Source organism: Spermophilus citellus (assembly GCF_964194105.1).
Source record: "Spermophilus citellus genome assembly, chromosome: 14".
Lineage (NCBI taxonomy): Eukaryota > Metazoa > Chordata > Mammalia > Rodentia > Sciuridae > Spermophilus > Spermophilus citellus.
Window position 1 is genome coordinate 84,393,702 of NC_138194.1, and position 17,267 is coordinate 84,410,968.

The following is a 17,267-nucleotide window of genomic DNA, read 5'->3' on the forward strand; positions in this document are numbered from 1 at the left end:
GGTTGCTCCTCTGGTACAGGGCTGGAGTCCATCTCCAGCTGCTGGGGCTTTGCCTTAATCTCAACCACTGGCCCGGAGTGAGGGTTCCAGCAGGGCCAAAGGCAGGAGGAGTTGGGGAAGCTCAACAAAGCAAGATAGCAAGCCTGGGTTGGAGCCCTCAGTATCCACACCCTGGGCCCGGGTGGTCAGCATGGCCTCCTTGGATGCTGCCTTGCCCCCAGAGGTCTACCTGTTTCCCCTGTACCAAGATTTCTATTAAATCCTCAAGTTCTTCCCAGCTGGGCTTGCCCTGAAATAAGCACTTCCGTTTTGAAGGTTTACTATAAGAAATAAAGGGAATGATGGTTGTTAACTGCCCATGGCACCACCCTCTAGTCTCTCCTGACATCCTTAGGCATTACAACTGCAGATCTTTTCTCATTTCCATGACTGAAGGAGAGTCAGAGTCAACTACATGTGATCCACGGTAAGTCTGCGGGTACATTATTACATACTCCAGAAACTAAATGTTCTACCACGGTGGAAAAAAAAAAAAAAAAAAAAAAAGACCGCCAACCAGATGGTGAAGTTAATGCGCATTTTCATCAAAGGAACAGGAAAGCCCCTGTGGCCTGTGAGTGAGAGAACCCGTGGGGCACAGTCTGTGCAGCCTGCTCTTTTTGCTCCCTTCCCTTTAGCCCTTAAAAATGCCCCAGTCAGGATCAGTTAGCTTACATGGTACAATAACAAACAACCCCCCAAACATCAGTGAGTACAACAAAGTTTCTCTCAGCTTGTTCAGCATGTTGACTGCAAGACCACCCACCTCTAACCCTGCTGCTTAGAGAACCAGAGGGAGAAACAAAGGCACTAGAAGATCCCATCGATGACACACTCAGCCCAGAGTCACCTCTGGCCAGAACTAATCACAGAAATCTTCCCACTCACAGGGCTGCGCCTTTCACTTCCAACATGTTCCCAGAAGTGGGTGGGGGGGGGGGTGGTGTAGGAATATTGGTCAGGAATACTGGATGGGAACTGTTTAAGTCGGTTTTGTGTCACTTTGACCAAAATACCCGACAAGAACAACTTAGAAGAGGGAAAGTTTATTTGAGGATCATAGTTTCAGAGGTCTCAGGTCTTAGATGGCTGACTCCATTGCTGTGGGCCCGGGGTGAGACAGAACACCATGGGGGAAGGGCCAGTGGAGGAAAGCTGCTCATCTCACTGCAAGGTCAAGAATCAAAGAGAGAGAGAGGGTGAAGGGGCTACAGGGAAGAGGCATCCGTCCAGGGCAGACCCCAGTGACCTTCCTCTTCCAGCCATGCCCACCTGCCTATGGTTACCACCCAGTCAGCCCACTCAAACTAGGATGGACTGATTAGGTTAGGGCTCTTCCAATCTAATCATTTCACCTCTGAATATTCCTGCACTAACAGAAGGAGCTCTTGGGGTCATCTCCTATCTAAACCATAACAGGAAGCAGTGGCAGAACTATACCTTTACAGATGTAGCCCTGGAGTAGTTCCTGCAAGGAAGTGAGCTCAGAAGTGGGCATGTTGGCAGGGGTGTCGGAGGCTTCAACAGAATCTGCATTTGACACAGGGACCCAAAGCTGTACCTCAGGCTGGCTACCGAGGGGATTAAGGTAGTCATAAGAAATCAGGGAAAGGACAAAAGCAGACTCCAGGGCTTCCACTACCTTCTGGGATGGGTGAAATGGGGGACCATGAGATGTTTGCAGTCTAATCTCTATGGATTTGGCATTTTCCACTACAAAAGGGGCTTTGCACCCTTGATTAAGGTAAGGACCCTGAGATGGGAGATACTCGGCATGATCCAGGACAGGGTCCACCCAGTCTACCTACAGGACTCCTCTAAGCAGAAGAGGGGGATGGTAGAGGGAGAAGGAGAAAAGACGTGGCAAAGCAAGCAGAAGTCAGAGGGAACTGGCCACGAGCCAAGGTGCTCAGGCAGCCGCTAGAGGTTGGAAAAGACACGGAAACGGCCTCTCTCCTGCCCGCTCTGGGTATGCAGCACTACCAACACCTTGCTTTGAGCCCCAGGGGACCCATTTTAGACGAGTGACTTCACTACTGTAAGATAATAAATTTGTGTCACTTTAAGCCTCTAAGTTTGTGATAATTTGTTACAGCAGCAATTGGCCTTGTGACTGGAATTTACACGTTCTTAAGAAGTCAAACAGATGGCTTTAGATTTCCCTTGCTTTCACAGTTTCTGGGTAGTGGCCATAATCAAAAGCAGCGAGCGGAGGCCTGCCAAGGAAGGGAGAGCCAGAGTCCCAGCTCCAGGATGGGAATGGCTTCTGTGTTCCACCCACTGTTAGACCCTGGTCCTGAAGTCTCACCTGAAAAACAGTGAGCGGGACTCCGCTATCAGTTTCGTGGATACTTGGTATCCAAATAACAGAGATTTGGCATTATAAACTTATAAATACTGCATGATACACTACCTGAAATTCAGAAGATCTAAATCCTTCCTAACACCAAAAGGTAACCACTCTGTGGTTTCCAAAATCATGACATTCTACACCAAGAGCTGCTGGGGCTCTGCTCAGACCCTGGGCAGCTGCAGTCTGGAGAGGACACTGGCCCATGATTAGAGCTTAGTGTTACTAAGTGATATCAGGGCTTTATTCCAATGCACTCAGCTCAACTGTTCCTTGGTTGATGAACCCTCTTGTCTCAGCCTTCCTATAAATATATCTGATTGCTCAAAGTATGGGCACGTGATATGGCAGAACAGTGATTAAATACATCAGGCTTGAATATATGAATTACAAAACTATCAATTATAAAAGTCTGGGTGTTTTCTGACTGTGTAATACAATCATACTTAGTAAGTGTTTTATACATGATACTTGTAACTGTTCAAATTGTTTCATCCAAATCCTGATACTATAGATCTCACTGTTTTTATTTCCATTTGGTAAGAAAGGGAAATTAAGAAATTCAAGAATTTTTAAAGCATGAAAGGTTTCCATAATTCTTCCCACTATTTCTTTAGTTGTGCTTGATCTTCCTTGATGGAAAAAATAAAAGGCTCAGACTTCAGGAAGAGAGATGAAGGTTAAAATGTTCAGCATTTCCTGACAAAACAACATCTAGAACACCTTGGATCTTATAAGAAAATCTGATTCATTTCCTTGGATGGTTTCTTTCAAGTTGATGGTTCTGGAAAACCCCTGCAATAATTAAATCATTTCCAGGAGCAAAATGTCCTACCAGTTTTCTATCTCGCCCCTCCTGCTGACTACAAAATGAAAAAGTGTCCAAATATGCGTGGTTCTGCTTTTAATGCAGGGAAATGACAATTAGTAAATCAATAAATTACATCCTTTGTTTTTAAACATATAATGTTAATTTCCATTAATCATCAAGAAAAAATTCAGTATTTTGTTCAACAAGCATTATTTGGGCACTAACGAGGTGGTGGATATAATGATGTCATCCTGGGTTCAATGATGAACACAGAAGACAGGCAATCTTGAAGCCTTCAGGTTGACGAGGAAGGCAGCCCATGACACATCCATGGGTGTGTGTTGAATGCTGTGAAAGGGCAAATATGGTAGGTCCCCTATTTGGGGCACTAGGAAGCTGTCATTGAGTGAAGGACATGTAGTCTAAGAAAAGGAAAAAGGAAGAACACATTTTTACAGCTTCAACAGTCCCAACACTCAACACAAGAATGTCTTGGCCACCTTGTTCTGCAGTCAACTGCTCACATGGAGGCGGCTCAAGGAGTGAAATTCAACCCAGTCTCAGAAAAGAAGTAGCAACTGAGTTTCCCGATTATAGGTAATGGTTGGATGGCGGACTTCCAGGCTCTTCAAAGAACCACACACTCTTGGGGTCGGGAGAATAATGAAGTCCTTATTATTGACCTTACTCCTCTTCTGTCAATCTTTCCTTTATCTAGTATTTACTGGGCACCATTACAAGGTTGGCATTATTCTGGATGCTGGACATGTATATATGCATAGTGCTTTTGCCTCCTCAGAGCTCACTGTTCAGTGTGAAGAAGGCAATGCACAAAGAGACTGAGGCCCAGGCATTGATGTAGAGATGGAGATATGACGGTAGGTAGGTAGTAGCAGCTGCTGTGAAGACGAGGCAGGAGCAGGCACAGGAAAGACCCATTGGAAAGATGGGGCACTGTCACAGTTTGGTGTCTCCTGAAGAGGAGACCAGTGGAACCAGAGAGAACAATGAAGGAACAGAAGTGTCAATCAACTGGAGGAATGGCTAGCATCATGAAGGCAGAGCAGACAAGATAAGAGAATGGTAGGGAAAGTGGGTTTAACAGAGGGCAGGGGCCAGACTACAGAGGGTTTTGTAGCCTAGGGAGGACTTGGGACTTTATTCTGAAGGTAGTTGGTTACAAGCAAGCGTAGCTTGGACATGACATCAGGCATTAAAGAATCCCCGTGGGGGCTGGGATTGTGGCTCAGCGGTAGAGCGCTCGCCTAGCACGGGCGGGACCCAGGTTCTATCCTCAGCACCACATAAAAATAAAGGCATTGTGTTGTGTCCATCTACAAAAAAGATTCTCCCTCTTAAAAAAAAAAAAAAAAAGAAGAATCCCTGTGGTCACTATGTATGGAATGGATTGAGGGTTAGGGAGGGAAAATCAGGAACATGGAGAAGAGTCAACAAACTACCACATGGTCCAAACAGGAAGCCGTGGTGCCTTCAGACTGGGTGGAAAGGAAGAAGTAGTAAGAAGAAGAACTTTGAGCTATTTTTATGAATTTACAATGCCAGCAGTAGAGTCTGAGGATAGGCAGACTTCAGAGATGACTCAGGTCTTTGCTCTGATCTACCAATGGCTAGAGAGTCCATTTCTGAGCAGGAAATTGAGTCAGTGCTCTAGAGAGGATAAGTTGGAGGGAGGAAATCATGGTCATGTTAACTGCTATTTTTTCTTTTGAGAGCACCTGGGAATCTGCAGAAGTGATGAAAATGCTAGAATTAAACAAAGGAGAACAATTATTCTTTCTTCCCCTAGTGCTCTCATTCCTTCAAGATGTTCCTCAAATTCTAGAGCTCTGAGTTGATGGGCGTAAGGCGAGCACAGGCGTGAAATGGCAGAATTTAGAGAAATCAGTATTTCCTACAGCCCAAGCTCTCTACTGATTAGCCCCATTAGAAGCCTCCAATGCTAAAAATACTCCCTAAGAGTTCTAATGGAGGCTTGGGCCAGGGAATATTCAGTGAGGATGTTCATCCAGCAGAAACATGGCTCTGGTACTGTGTTTTCATTCTTGGAAAATTATAGTTTTGCTGCAATCTGAAGTTTGAACATTTATATAAGGGCATTGTTGCCCATTAGAATGCCGGCTCCAGAGGAGTAGGAGGATGGCTAATTTTCTATGCCAACTTGACTGGGCCATGAGGCACCGGATATTTAGGTATGTACTATTCTGGGTGTTTTTATGAGGATATTTTCTGATGAGATTAATATCTACATTGGGAGACTGGTTAAAGCAGAGTATCTTCCAGAATAGACTGCACCTTCTGGTCTTGGGACTCCCATGGGGACATCAGTTCTACAGATTCTGGACTTGCCATCCTCTACAATCACATGAGCAAATCTCTTACAATTAACCTCTTTCCCTCTCTAAAAATATGCATACATATACAAATACACAATGTATCTCTCTTATTGGTTTTGTTTCTCTGGAGAACTGTACTATGGTAAGAAATATTTCCTGTTAGGTTTCCTATGTGGGTACACAGTAGTGCTCATAAATATTTATTGAACATATACACTTAGTGCTACTAAAACAATGTAAAGGTGGTGTTGTTAACCCACATAAGAATGATCTCCAGGACATTAAATTACTGTCTCTTCTGATGTAAGAGTCTTGACTGGAAACTGATTGACAGGAAAAACAGAAACAAGAAGAAACTGGACATAGTAGAGGGAAAAGGTTGATGGTGACCACAGTAGCAAATACTAAGTCCAAGGAGCAGAGACCATGAGGCTGAGTGCTTTGCCTTCCCACAGGCTTAAACAATGACAGGGGTTTGGTTCTGATTTTGAATGCACGCCATGTGAGGTTGAAAGCCCCTTGCTTAGCTGATGAGCAGCAAGGACAGGTGAAGGATCATTGAATCACGGAGTAATTTATTAGTTTCCTTTGGTTTACATAGCAAAAAAACTACAAACATGGGGCTTAAAATGGAAATTTAGTCCTCAAAGATCTGGAAGCTAGAAGCTCAACATCATTTTCACTGGGCTGTCAGGAAGCTGTAGGGGAAAATCTGTTCTTTGATTTTGCAGCTGCTGCTGACCACCAGCATGCTTTTGCTAGTGGCTACATCACTCTAACTTCTGTTCAGTCTCACACCACCTTCTCTTATGCATGTAAACTCTGTCTCTTACAATTAGATTTAGGTTCCACCTGAATATTTCAGGATAACCTTCCATACAGAGATTCTTAATTTAGTCACCTCTGCAAAGACCCTTTGCCTTATACGGTAACATTACTGATTCTGAGGATTAGGATGGCTGCTTTTTGAGTGGTTATTAATCAGTCTGCTGCAAGCTAAAAGGAGCCTTTGAAGCTTCCGAGTATGTTCCATATGAAGTGAGGCCTGGAACCTGTGAATGTAAAACTGCACAGAGGATAAGACAAAGACCACTCTAAGCTCCTTGTCTCTGACCTTCAAGTCCAATCTGGTCTCTGGCATACTGCAGATGTCCTCCAGTTTTGGCTCAGAGAATCGAGACAGACTCCCTGTCATAGTTTTCCCAGACAAATGACTGCATGCTATATGACACAATTGGAAATGACAGGGTAGGTTGGAGGTAGCAGTGTGGCTTCAGCCCCTACCCTACTGGGAAGTCTTGGTGTCATGGCAAGTGGTTGGGAGCAGGGGTGCCAACCAGAAAACGGGCTGGATTACAAGGCTTCTTTTCTTCTAGAAGTTGGTATCACTGGACAGTTCCCCCAGTAAATGGCCCTTTGTTTTCTGAGTTAGCTCCAAACTTGCTCTCAGGTGATGGTCTGTGTCATGTACTAAGCAGATATCCTTGGCTCTACCCTAGCCCCAGCAACAGAGCAACAAGCACTGAGCACACAACAGAGTCCCACACCCCAAACCTGTGCTTCTCCAATCATACCACTATTCCAAAATTGGAATTTTTTGAACAAAGAAAAATCTAGAAAGAGAAAATCATGAGATCATGGGGTTACAAGCAAAATGGTGTAGATTAATACTAAGGAAACCACAATTTGGGTCATAAGTTCTTTATATTTCAGATGTGGATGAAAATGACACTATTTCACTAGACTGTGAGGAGCAAATGGAATACATACAGACACGTGCTCTCTGTGACTTGGAACCTCTATAATGGTGCAATTTGGGTGTAATGGTTCTTTGGCTGGCTGCTACCTCTTTATAGCCTTCTCCTCCTGCTCTGCCTCCTCCTTCTCATAACAATGATAATAACAGCAAACATTTACTGAGCAGTTACTATGTGTTAAACACAGTCCTAAGAGCTCTATCTGGATTATCTCCTTTTTAAACAACTCTCCGAAGGTGATCTATTATCTATGACTGACAAAGAGCTCTAAAGACAGGTAAAGGTCATATACCCAAGAAGCTGCAGATCTGGGATACAAATATAGCTGTAGATCATGCTGTCAACCACTTCTCTACCACCACCTGAGGAGTCCTCAGATGGACCTTATGTACTCCCCAAGTCCATTTCTGCCATTCTCACACAGGAAGCCCCATTCAGGCAGGTGAGTCTGAGGCTCAGAGCAAGACTATCATCTCTGGGGACATAAAGGCAGACAGTGGGAACACTTGTACAGCATCCCATCACCTCAGTCTTCACTCAAGTGAACACAGCTCTCAGGAGCCTCTGACAGCAGTCACTGAACAGGCTGGTCCCGTTCCATTACTGCAGACTGTGTGTGTGTGCCTCGGACTGAACAGGTCCCTCTACTTCCTAGCAAGACAGAGATAAATAAGCTAATTTTCTTGCCAGAGACACAAGCACCAGTTCTTTGAGAGTCATGGGAGGGGCAATTAACAATTCAGTAGGGAATCTTGAACAAAAGACAGAAGTCAAGGTGTGCACATTCAGGGCTCAGAACAGGCAAAGATAGGCTAGAACCAGAAAGGTGCAAGACCCCACCTCAGCATGCATCACTGGGCAGGAAGCTAGTGTCAGGAAGTAGACGGTGCCAGGTCTCAGTGCCTCACAGACCAGACTTGGGCCTTGGGCTTTTCCCCTCTTCTCCTCCCACCACAAGGGAGCACGTGTTCACAGTAGTAAAACATCCCACTGCAGAACTCACATCGGGAACACCCCAGTTGCCTATGCTGCCTCCTTGCCCATTGCTGCTAAAGAACCTCTCTTTTGTCTTTTGGGAGCTACTCTTCCACTCCTTGTGGGGCTTTGCATAAATAAGAAAATAAAACAACAAAACAACTATACCAAAGTATCTTGTATTTGTCAACTACTGAACTATTTTCTTAATTATTATATTTATTTTTGTCTTCTAATTCCCTCCTGCCTCCCCCCCATAATGGAAGCCCCACAAGTGAGGGCTTCATTGCTGTTTTCAAGGACCCTGATGTAGGCATGAAATAAATATTTGCTAAATTAACGCTGGGTGTATGACCCAGAGAGTAAACACAAGTTCTTGACTGGAACTGCTATGGTTTCTAAGGGGAAAAAGTTCTCTTTCCTTCTTGGACTATGTACCAAGGCTCAATGCAACGCTATACATGCTATTAGTGGTTGTCTTTGCTGCCATATAAAGAAAATTTGCTAGAGAATTAAGCCAATGCAGAGGGGCGTGGGGAGCTCAGACAAGCAGAGAAAAAGTGAAGCGAGAGGAGGAAGGTGAGGGAGGAGGGAGAAAGATCCTCTGAATGCAGCTTGGCCTGAGGTCAGATACCCTGGGTGTCTCTGTTACATAAATCAACACGTGGTTGGGGGACAGGGCTAAGTTGTGGAGTCCTTTGTACCACTTGCACTGGGAGAATCTTGAGCCACAGATTCTAGTTTTTGTGTTTTCAGTCAAGTCACTGAGCTGTCATTCCATCCCCATCTCAAGAAAGCCTGTCTGGTATAGGTAAGTGAGAGTGATAAGAATCTATAGTAATTTGATTTAAAAAATCAATGCTGGTGTTTTAATTATTATTCCTTAGAAATTATTTGGACTGAATCTTCAGTTTGACCCCATACTTGTCTGCTGGATTCACCTGGAGTTTGTTCATATTTAGTAACCCCAGAGCTCACAGACTCAACGGCTCTGCTTGTCAGGTAACACAGCTGTGTGACAAGGTCTGCCCTGTGGGACCCCTGAGATAAGGTGGACCCTAGTGGACCAGAAAGTGAAGTATTTTTTCCCCCAAATTGGCCATTTTAACTCATCTTTGCTATGCAGAAACACAGCTACAATACAGATGAAGTGTTGCCACTTATGTTTTTAAGAATGAAAATCAAGAAGTTTATGAAATCTTCTCATTTAAAATTCACTGATTTTTGTTCTCTACACTGTGAGAGCCAAACAAATCCTGGGCTTGGGTCATATTTGGCTCATAATGTGCCACTTTCAGTCTCCGAATTTTTTTGTCTTCCTTCCCCCAGATCCCTCCTGCTTTCAAGACTGGAGTCTGGGCAGTCTTGCCCTGAAGGTTTTAACTGCCTATGGGCACAGAGGCCAAACCCTCCCACTCCCGATGGACAGCTTACTCTAAATTAACAGCCAGTTGTCAGGAAAGGTAGTTGTGTACTGGTTCTGCTAGTTCAATCTAGGCCTTGATTTTTTATAACCTAAAGATAGGCTTCAAATCTGTCTTCCTAAATCCCCAGCCCAATGTCCAATGTCTGTGATTTCCTAAAGGTGACTACGAATCACCCAATCCCAGAGCTAGCAGGGACTCAAAGGTCAGCCAACCCATTACCTCATTTCCTGGCAAGAATGCGAGCAAAGCCTTCCAAGACCAATAAGTCTTCTCTCACTTCTAGCCCAGAGCACAGCCCAGTGCCAAGCCTGGTCACTTGCTTGGTTACAGTTAGAATCATCAGCAGCTAAATGAAGGCCCTTCTCTGGGCCAAGGAAGAGAAGGGTTAATGGAAATTTGCACAGTGGTTACTGTAAGTAATTTACCGTACTGATGGGAACTGTATATTGATTTTTTTTTCCAGTCTTGGGTAAAAAGACTGTTTTAGACAATCTACTTTTTGGGTTGACTATATTCAGGTGCTGATGATGTTAATAGGAGGAAATTGGAATACCATTAATTCCCTTCTGAAATATAAATTCAGAAAGAAATTTTATTATGGTGTTTTCAAATGGAGTAAAAATGTGACCTCGCATTATTTTTAGTGTTCCAAGAAGGAAAAAAAAAAAACCAAACCAGCTCCCCAACAGTCAATTAAAGGTTAAATATTTTTATGTTGTTTGTAGTATATGAAGTTAAAAATTTCCTCTAAAAAATGATTTCAAAAAGCCCTAAAATGTTATATTTGAGGATTCTGGGAAGAATTCATGAGAAGACTCAATAATTATTGCTCTTGTAACTCAGAGCTGATTTTTCAAGCAAAGAATTCTAGTACCAACCTAATGGAGACTAGAGCTGAAGATTTATGATATCATAAACAACCTTCAAGGCCTTTTCTGGTTTTGATGAGTAGACTAAATCTCTTGGTGTTTCTGCTTGTATCTGTCAGCATTTGTATGCATTGTTTTGGGACTCTTTGTCACTAGATGAGTCGTGTCATTGTTGTGCTATCCACTGTGCGTTTGGCATCTTTTAAAATTAATTAACAAGAAGCATGAGAGGTATCTATTGACAAGCTGCCTCCTCCTCCTCAAAATTCTGCTCGTGGCCATAACAGCCAACACACATAGCATTCGTATGTGGAGAAGGAGAGACACTGGGCATGCTGGTTCTACACAGGAACGAATTAGAAACAGTACCCCCCAAATAATGTTTACAAACAAGTTTTAAACCTACTTCGACTTTCATTCCCTAATACCAAGAGATTTGTTTTCCCTTAGAATTTTGAATGTTTATTACTATCAGGAATTCACAAGTGAGTATCACCCCAATTTCAGAGACATTCAGTAGAAGAAATAGAAAGTGTTCGTGCTTTTACATAAGATGAGCAAGCAATAAATACTTTAAAAATTATGGGATAAAATCCTGTATCAAGGACCACAAAGACCATGATATTGATTAGGAAAATTTTGATAAAAATAAAAAGGTTTTTTGGGGGGGGGTATAGTTAAAAATCCAGAGCTAGTCCAGGGCTGAGTCACTGGTCATTAGCTACATCATCATTGTTGTGATCTTCAGGCTTCTGTTATTTCACTAGTAAAATGGGGATGATGAGACACCCTCCCTCCGGCAGGAAGCAGAATAAAAGGTGTTGCCTTCAGTGCAGAACCATATGGGAGACCCGAATGGGCAGTGACCTGCTGGTGATACTGGGAAGCCTTTCTCAGAAGGGAAGGGTGAAAAGAAAAAGGCAACCCTATTTACACAGGAAATTTCAAAGTCAATGTGATATGCAAGTAGAGTTGAACTCTCCTGCTTGACTTCATCTAGAACAGTTTCTCAGCATTATTAACATTTATCTTTCTTTTCTTATAGTCCATTTTCATATAATTACACAAGCATGGGGTATATCTTATTCTAATTAGGACCCCATTCTTTTATTATTTGTTTATTTAAGTTTTTTAGGACCCCGTTCTTGTGGATGTAACCAGTGGTGGGATTCACTGTGGTGTACTCATATAGGTACATAGGAAAGTTACGTCAGATCCATTCTACTATCTTTTCCGATTCCCCCCTCTCTTCTCTTAATTCCCCTTTGTCTAATTCACTGAACTCTATATTCTTCCCCCATTCCCTGCAATTGTGCATTGTGGGTTAGCTTCCACATATCAGGGAAAACATTGAATTTTGGGTTTTTTTTTGTTGTTGTTTATTTCCCTTAGCATGATAGTCTCCAGATCCATCCATTTACTGGCAAATGTCATAAAGTCATTCTTCTTTATGGCTAATACTTCATTGTGGATATGTACCACAATTTCTTTATTCATTCATCTGTTGATGGGCACCTAGGTTGGTTCCACAGCTTAGCTATTGTGAATTATGCTGCTATCAACATTGATGTGGATGTGTCTCTGTAGTAGGCTGATTTTTAACTCCTTTGGATATATATTGAGGAGTGGGATAGCTAGGCCAAAATGTGGTTCCATTCTGAGTGTTTTAAGGAATCTCCATAGTGCTTTCCAGAGTGGTTGCACCAATTTGTAATCCCACCAACAGTGTATATCATTTTACACATCTTCACCAATATTTATTGTTACTTTTATTCTTGATAACTGGAACTGGGTAATTCTTTGTTGTGGGGTTTTGTCTTGTGCATTGCAGGAGGTACACTATCTCTGGCCTCTTATGAGAGATATTCCTCCCATCATGCCAATAAAAATGTCTTTAGATTTTTGGCCAGTGTCTGATAGAGTATAAAGCTGTCCTGGTTTAGAACCATTGATTTAAATGTTTGCAAGTGATTCTCAAAATGCTAATCCAAGAGGCCAACTAACCTTCAGAATTTGAAGTTTGTAGGACTCAGGTGTATGGGGAGGCAAACGAACATCAAACTCACTTTTGGGAAAAGCATCTACTAGTCTACTATGTGTCAGGTCCTTTCTCATCTATTATCCCAGTCTAACCTATGACATTGCCTGGAACAAATTCTTCAAGCATTTTAAAGATGAAGAACATGATACAAGTAAAATGGAAATTTGCACAAGACTACAATGTGAAGGATGAGACAGACAGGAGAGGAGGAGGTTGAAAGAAGTTTTAAAGCAAAAGAAAAAAATACACAGAAATATTTTTGTAGACTAGGCCTTCAAGTGAAGGCAAGAAAGTCAGTGAGGGCTTGAAATGAGGATAGAGAGGCAGACCAGGGCAAGGTCATTCAAGGTCTTAAATGTACACCAAGGATCTTGTTATTTCCAATGAGTGAAATGGGAAGTCAGTAGGGAGTCATCCTCCCGCCCTGGTATTGGGAATTGAACCCATGGTTTCATGTGTGCTAGGCAAGCACCCTACCGCTGAGCTACATCCTCAGCCTGTCAGTATAGAGTTTTAAGTAAGGGAGTGACATGATAAAATTAATATTGCTTATTACTGGTTTCCTATAAAAAGTAATCTCAGTTGAGGATCTAGGTGAAGTTTGGAATAGAAACTAGTTAGGAAATTGGAGCTGATGTTGAGCTCATAAATGATGCTGCTTCTGCTGGACAGTTGGTGACAGGAAGAGGAACAGGGAGAAATTTTGCATGTAGAATCAAAAAGAGTTGATGAGAGATTAGTTTTTTGACGCAATACGGAAAGGGCTATCCAGGGTAAGCCCTGTGTTCCTGGCTTGGCAATAAAATAAAGGAAAGTTCAACTGCTGTCATGGGAAACAGAGAGGGAGCAAGTGAGAGGGGAAAGAGCAATACTGTTGATCTGGATGTATAATAAATCTGAACTGCCCACATCTATGTGATAGTCAATAAAAAGGCAAAGTGGGCATGTAGGTGAGCAGGCAGGAGCTCTGAGGGCAACTCTGGAGTTTTAGCCAGCATCATAGTTGACAGATAAATGCAGGGGCAAGGAGAAACTGGGTGTGAGCACAGAAGGGGTCTTGTACTGACCCCTGGAGGAACTCTAGTACTGAGTGGAAGGTCAGTGAGACAGATCCACCTGGATACTCCTAGTGAATGGAGACATGAAAGGAAAATCTGGGGAGAAATGGTTGCCAGGAGCAGTCACCATCTACTCAAAGGGCAAGAATCTAGCAAAATGGATCATGAGAACATACCTCTCAACGAGAGGCCCTTGAGGCACAGGAACCCTGAGTCTGCAGACTGCATGAGGAGTGGCATACAACATGTCTAGGTCGCTCAATGACAGTTTTTCTCCTAGGTGACATTTTCTTTTTTTTTGACCCAACAGATAAAGGAGTTGCGTGGAAATGGACACCAAATGGAAACCTCTGACACCATATTATTGTAATAAAATATCATCATAAACAATAATGTATTGGGCCATTATGATGGGTTGGGTGTTAACTGTTAGCAATTTCTCATTTTTCAATGTATAAACTCTCTAGATAGGTTCAGCTATCATCCCCATTTTTAAAATAAGAAATGTGGAGTTTGAGAATTCAAATAATAGGACTATGATCACATAGATAGCAAGGGATGGTAGAATTTCAAAGGACTATTTTTCCAATTCCATAGTTCACATTCTCCACCCTCTCTGCTGTCTGGACTTTGCACATACAAAGAGATCCTTTGAAAAGGAAGAGAATCTTTCCATGTCTTTTTATTGCTAGCCCTCATTACAGTGGCATCAATTCCATTCATATGCAATTCTAGAAAGTGAGAACTTTACCTGACAAAGGAGTTCAGTGGTGTTGGGGGGGAGAAAGGTCATGGAGAGAGGAATGGATTCAAAAGTAAATGAAGAAAGTTGTAAGTGATAGAAAAGTTCATTAACTTGATCCTGATGATGTTTTCACAGGGGTTTTCAAGGTGAAACTCATCAGATAGTACATTTAAATATACATAGCTCATTGGGCATCAGTTATACTTCAAAAAAGCTGTAAAATAAGGAGAAAGTGAATAAATGGTTGGTGAAAGTGTGGGAGAGAGGAACAGAAGGAGGAAGACCAGAGAAAAGTAGAAATCAGAAAAGTTGGGCCAAATCAAACCCACGATAATTGATTCCACTGATTGGTATAGACTTCATGCTGTGCCATGTAGATATTCCTCATGGGCTCCTTCCAGTGGGGCATGCTAACAGCTGTCAGACCTTCTGTGAATTTCTGAGAGCCACCTTGTCCAAGGTCATGTCCCCTTCCTGACAGCAGCCTGCAGATAATGGCTGGTGGGTAGGGGTGTGAGGGAGAGAAGGCATGAAGGTCCAGCTCCTCTGTGCATCCTGCTCCCAACCCACTCAACTTTGAAGGGCAAATCTAGCTCCAGTGCTCCTCATGGGGTTGGCCGAGGTCTTGTCATGGCTGAATCATGCCTGACTTCTTCCTCTGCCCATTCCTGTTTTTTTTTCATCTCTCCCCCTGATGCTGAACATCTGGATACCATTGAACAAACCTGTGACAGGTAGATCACTTCTCTGGGTCTGCTTCTTAGGGAACCTATACTCGGACAGGGTTTCCAGGGGTAAAGAGGTATAGACTGCAGAAATGTTACATGTTGCCATGGTGATTTGAAAACAGCCCAGGTGGCTTCACTGCACCCTCCAGCACGTTTCTAGGTCACCTATCTCTTACAGTAGGGGTGTGGGCAGGGAATGAAAATGGATTTTAATAGTGGCCTTTGTGGCACATAATTAGTAAGATAAATCTGTCAAAAATTCTATGTGTACCTCTTCTATTTTTTTAAGTGTGCCTCCTTTTATATTAAATGCTATGAGCACTACATAATCACAGTACACAGTGTATCTGAGCTACATGTAAATCATAATACATATATATGCATACACGAGCACGTCTTTTCACACACACATAAACAGTTACGCATAATCTACTTTGCTGAAGGCTTCTGTCACAGGCACTGTGACAAGTGCTTGACATGAATGAACTCATCAGGTTCTCACAGGTGGGCACAATTACTTTCATTTTTTCACATGCAAAAACTAAAGCCCAGAGGTCAAGCATCCTGACAACAATTCCCCAGCCAGCACCATGAATCAAATCTGGGACCAGCAGACTTCAAGCCCTATACCTTTAAATTGTTATGCCACCATGAATATTGTTTTGAGTGTGAAAGAGAATAACGAAAACAAAGAAAACCTCACTGACCCCTCATTTTGTAAATGTAGGTTTTATGTAATGGGTTTCTTTCATTTGGATATACCTGGACACGTTAAATAAGTAAAAGTCATAAACAACAAAGCCACGGGGAAATGTGGCATTGTCCTCTACCTCTTGCAGAAATTGGGACTTCTCAGCAATTGAAGCGAGCCTGCTTCTACAATTGAAATGTTCTCCTTTGTATGCAGAGTAATGGAGCATAGCAGAATACAGAATTTTGTAGCCTTCAGCTACAAAAATCTGTAAATCAACACACCCTCCACCATGTGTGACTGTGAGAACATAGACCCTCACAAGCCAGGACACGGGCCTCTGTCAAAGGAAGGGCTGGTTCCTATGAATACTGATCAGCCACTAAAAACAGAACCGAGATTGAGAAAACATCTTATCACCGATAAATGTATTGCTATCCTAACACCAACAGCTTGAATTCAATGAAAACTATATTGGTTAAATTAAGTCTTCTACATAAAGATGTCAAGTGTTACAACTTCACCATTACAGTGAAGAATAGCTGTTCAATGTGCCTAAACTGAAGAATGAGATGACACCATCCTTAAAATGACTTTACAGAACTGTTGGGTCTGAAATCATATATCTCTAATGCAACATCAAGTTTCTTTTCGGTGGTTGGGGCTGGAATTTTCAGTGCCATGTCACTCCAATTCAAGACACCTGGACCATTTTTGAATGCTGCTTCTAACAAAAAGAAAGTGAATGTGTGTAGTGAATATTCCTGGAGTTCTCCCTTGTTCATAGAGGGCTATGAAAACTGGACACAGCTGAAAATTTACATTTATAACATTCATTTCGGATTTTCTTTGCTAGTAAAGCAACAGTCCTCCTGGTTTCCTTTTGCCTTAGATACTATGTATTCCTGGGTTGGATATTATGGTTATGGGCTTTTAAAAATTATAAACATTAAAAACTCATGGGGATGTCTAAGTTGGATCTGTGAGAATTCACCTTTATATGAGCTAAGTCATGAGATTTATTGTGAAGATCTTTCTCACACATTCACACACACACACACACACACACACACACACACACACACCCCTTTGGAAGATATTGATGTTGCTTAAATATCTGCTACATGTGCTTCTCCATTTAACCTTGAGATATGATTTTCAGAATGTCTTCCCATCATTTACAAATGTGATCCAATCCAACTTTTAAGATGAAATTGAGCCTTTCTTGAGCATGATTTACATCCCTTTCTTTCTTCTTGTTAAATTATATTTTAAGCTCAAGATTCTGCTTTCTAAAGCTCCATTTCCTTGTCTTTCCATACGAAAAGAGGCACGTGTTTTCAAGATTAGATTCTAAATAATCCACTGCATTTAATTATGAAAACCTATGCCACACAGGGAAGTGAGAGGAGAAGAAAATGG

The 17,267-nt window shown here is 42.3% G+C and overlaps 1 protein-coding gene across 4 annotated transcripts in view; it reads right to left on the bottom strand.

The window, feature by feature from the left end:
• The window catches only part of SAMD12 (sterile alpha motif domain containing 12), a 392,394-nt gene that overhangs the window by 183,789 nt on the left and 191,338 nt on the right, over positions 1-17,267 (bottom strand). The gene's annotated exons all lie outside the window — the stretch shown is intronic.